The sequence below is a fragment of the Carex rostrata genome, chromosome 1 (assembly GCF_964058835.1).
Source record: "Carex rostrata chromosome 1, lpCarRost1.2, whole genome shotgun sequence".
In the NCBI taxonomy this organism is placed as follows: Eukaryota; Viridiplantae; Streptophyta; class Magnoliopsida; order Poales; family Cyperaceae; genus Carex; species Carex rostrata.
Genome location: NC_135918.1, coordinates 2,574,507 through 2,579,172, shown reverse-complemented (window position 1 = coordinate 2,579,172; position 4,666 = coordinate 2,574,507).

Below are 4,666 nucleotides of genomic sequence, written 5' to 3'. Positions count from 1 at the left end.
CTTGATATATTTTCTCATATGCTGGTGGCTCTTGGACACCTATGGAATTATTTTTGCCCACCTTCATTAAGTAAAGATTTGCTTTTGGCATGTACTACAGAGAAAGGAAATAAAATAATATAAGTAAATAATTGTACAAAAAAATCGTCCACAAATGAAATATACATACCTTTGGCAAAATCTCTAGTTATCTCTTCCACCTTTCTCGGCTTCTTCTTTTTGCAATTCCGTCTAAATGTTTCTAAAACCTATGTATCGTTTCAAGTTGCCTTGCTAAGGTTCTCTGAAATGTGTTGCACACACAACCTGTGCACACACTCGCCAGTATGTGTTGACCAACCATATTCTTCACGATCAAAAACATATTTGATTCCTTTGTGCTGGTCTAATATCATAGTGAAAAACCTACCCACCCCAACCACTCGTCTTCTTAAAACTGCATGAAGAATCCATAATTATCACCATCCTCTTTCTCAATAATTACAAAGGCCAAAGGCAACAACTGGTTCTCAGCATCATATGCACATGCTATCAGTAGCCTCCTCTCGTAACGGCCAGACATGAAGCATGCATGAATACTGATAATTGGTCTGATGAATGGCACAACTTGAATAATACAAAGACCAAAAGCCCATGTTATGCCCTTGAATTGTTGAACTCCATCCACTAGTACTCTCTTTTGATCATAAATGGGGACATGCCATAGCTCATATACAGTGCCAGGATTTGTACTTGCCATGGTCTGGACCAATGGTGCCAGAAAGTTGTACGAATCCTTTCAACTATCGAATATTCTGCAAACCGCATGTTCATGACCTCTCCACAGCCTATTGTATTTTGGGATTACATGCTGGTATTTTTTTTTCTGACGGCCCTAGCCACCTCCTTGATGCTCATCGTTGGGTCTTCCTTAATGTCATGCTCAATTACATCGGTAATTAGTGATGTCGGTAGCCGTCAATGGTCTGTCCTTGTGGACGCAGACTTGCATGTATGAGGTGGTTCACACTTCTTAATCATCCATGCTTCCCCCCACCCGCAGGGGTTGTATAAAGGCAGAATTCGCAATGCGGGGCAGTTTTACATATCACAACCAATCTTGTTCAGTTCCTTTTATATATTTTACTTTCCCAGTTGCTGTAAACATGAGTCTCATTGATTTTCTTCACTATGTTGGTATAAAGTTGCCCTGGGGCAAGTTCCTGATTGTATACAACACGAGTACCAAAGTAACTAATGTATGCCTCTTCAAAAGCTGTCGTTGAATGTGGTAACCGGATGCCTATTCCCCCGACCTCTAATCAAAAATTTGTCTTCCTTGGGTAAACCTGGTACATCTGCATCACCATCTGATAAGTCATCAGATTCCCAAACCCCTTGGTATTCATCCCCCGTTTCCATTTCCTTTTATGGTATGGCATCAATCCCATCAACATCAATCTCAGTATCATTTTGATTAACGGGTAAATGTACCGGTCCTGACTCTGGTATAGATGGAAATCTAGGGATTATTGGTGCATGTCTAGGTGGTGGTGGTGGTAACTCTTCAGTAAACTCAGGAGAGTTGTGGTACCCTGTTATCATAACCGGTGTTGTGGTACCCCGAGTTGTCATAACCAGAGTTGTGGTACCCCTGGTTTTCATAATCGAAGTTGTGGTACCCCTGGTTGTCATAACTGGAGTCATGGTACCCATGGTTTTCATAACCCGAGTTGTAGTACCTGTGGTTGTCATAACCTGAAGGTCCAGCCGGGGGAACCTTAGAAGGTCCAATCCCAGTCGGGGGAACCCTCTTAGAATATAAGCCAATTATCGGGACCCCCTAGACTCAAATTGATGGTACACACATCTCCACAACCCCTCATCTGCTATAGGATACCTCACAAAGTAAGGTTTACCCCCCTAGACTCAAATTCTATGTCATACCGGTTGGGATTTATACCAGTCTTTTCGAATAGTAGTTGCTTAAGTTCCAGAAATGTGGTACTTTCATTAACCTGGAAGCCAAATGCGGCATCTTTCGTGTATTGTACGCCCTCTGCACCCCAAATTAGCTTGCCACCTACATACAGTGCAATTAACATTTTTCCCTTAACAAACTACATTTAAAAAGTAATTAAATAAGGATTATAGGATAATCGATTGATTCTAAATAGCAATTTTAAAGCTAATTATGACAGTAATTAAAGACTAATTGTATAGTAATCAATGACTAATTAGAAAATAATTAAAAAGGAAATTAAAAAATAAAAATGAAAAATACCTGTAGTCGTCCAGAAAATCATCCGAAATCGTCTGAAAAATCTCCTTCTTTCTCTTTCTCCTTCTCTCAGCCTTTGAAGTGAGTTTAGAATGAATTTGGAGTGGGCAGAAGAGAGAAAAAACCGAATTTATAGGCATCCCTAGTGAACCGCCCCTATATGGGGCGGTCAGGTCTCCATAGTACACCTTCCGGAGAGAGAGCAGTCAGCTCTCAACATGGACCTCCCATGGTCCTGGCGGTTGGGACATTTTAAAATAAAATGAAATTGGAGGTAGATTTGTAAAAATCTTTTTTTTTGGATATTAATAAAAATCTCCGCAGCTTATGTTAGGCGATTTTACTGGGCTCTCCAAGCATTTTCCAGCGCCATATTACTTAAGAATATTGTACAAGGGCTTTGATGGTATGAAATTAAACTTATAATCGCGTGGAATTTGACAAATAACAAGTTCAGAGGCCAACAACGTATCTATATTTTGTTTTTGTATTTTAAAACATCCGTTTTAGCATAATTTAAAAACGTATAATCAAAATTGTTAGATTCACTTATTGGCATAGATATGATGGCGACCATGCTAAACAATATTACCATTTTTTTTCTACTGCTGTTGTGTTTTTATTTGTTTTGTTGCTATTCTTATTTTTATCATTACTATTTTTACGAGAGTTTGTATATGCCTCGATGATGTGTCTTACATATTTTCATGGTGCTTTACATTATTTTTTTTTCAGTTTTAAAGTCTAAATAATCGATCGACCTGAAACGTTCAACTTAATATTTATATTAAAATATACTTGAAGATCAAATTTATATTATTTTTCAAATTTTATTTATATATTAAATAGGTACAAAATTATTATTTTTGGATGATTCAAAAATAATATTTTTGTACCTGTCTAAAAAATGGTACAAAATAAATTTTTTTTTTTGATCTCCAAGTACATTTTAACATAGGTAAGGCTAAGGTGATATGGGTTGCATAGCGACCTACGGTGCTACGGTTCAATATTTGAGTTTTCAAAATCTAAACGGTCGATCCGAACCATTTATCTTGTTCTCCATATTAATATTTGTATGGAGACCAAATTTTACATTTTTTGAAAACTGTTTACTATTTTTTTAGATAGGTAGAATATCAAATATCTGAATGGTGCAGAATATTTTAGATCAACTGATTTTCTACCTATCTAAAAAAATAGTAAAAAATTTCCAAAAAATGTAAAATTTGGTCTCCAAACACATATTAATATGGAGAACAAGATGAACGGTTCGGATCGACTGTTTGAATTTTGAAAACTTAAATATTGAGCCGTAGCACCGTAGGTCGCTATGCAACCCATAGCACCGTAGGTCGCTATGCAACCCATAGCACCTTAGCCTTACCCTTTTAACATGGAGATTATGTTAAACAATTCAAATTGATTGACTGAATTTTGAAAATAAAGATAAAAAATGTGAGGCGTAATCAATGAGCATGAAAGACAATAAAAGTTTACTCTCCTCTACTTTTACTTGTATTATTAACATTATGCAACAATTCAGATAACGTCTCTCAATAATCCACTCAACTAAAATTAAAATAACAATTATTATTACTATTATTAATGTGTATGCTTGTTTCTCTCTCTACCCATATAATCTGTCCCCTTTGCAAAAGCCAAGTTCTGCTGACCCATTCAATAAATCACAAGGCATTGTTGGCTTTGCCACAATAAATGCAATTAATAAACAAGTGCTTTTCTCTGTGTAGAGAGAGAGACAAACAGAGAGAGAAAGAGAGGAATTAGGATAGAAAAGCATGTGGTGGGGATTTAATTGTGGCGAGCAGAGAGTGCAGGAGCAGCCAATTAAATAGGGGGTTGATTTGGATGACTCGCTGATCACGCATCTCAATGCGCTATCAAACCAACCTACATAATTACATTGCACTATCCCCCCAAGGCCCCAATACAGTATATACATTATACTTTCTTTCTTTTTTTTGCCATTCAGAAGCCCGTCGGTAAATGTCACATTACATTACATTTCAGTCCTTCACTTGTAAAAAACTTGTAATAAAGGACTACTTCTTTTCCTAATACATTATCTACTGTTATACCAGCAACTACCCGTTCCTGCACCTGTTTTCCAGATTTTATACATTATACTGGACAACGTATATAATTAGAGTTGATCCTGAAGATTTTGGGATCCGGAGCGGGAGAAAATTTTAAGTCGATGCAGATTCATACAATATCAGTTTAATAAAGAACTCTGATTTTGAACATCTCTTTCAATAATAGAGGGTTTTGTCGATGCAGATTCATACAATACCAGTTTAATAAAAGAAGACAGAAAATTGATGACTTCAATGACATTTTGAGCCTCTATTTTTTGTTTTATATTTTTTGGTATTTTTTAGG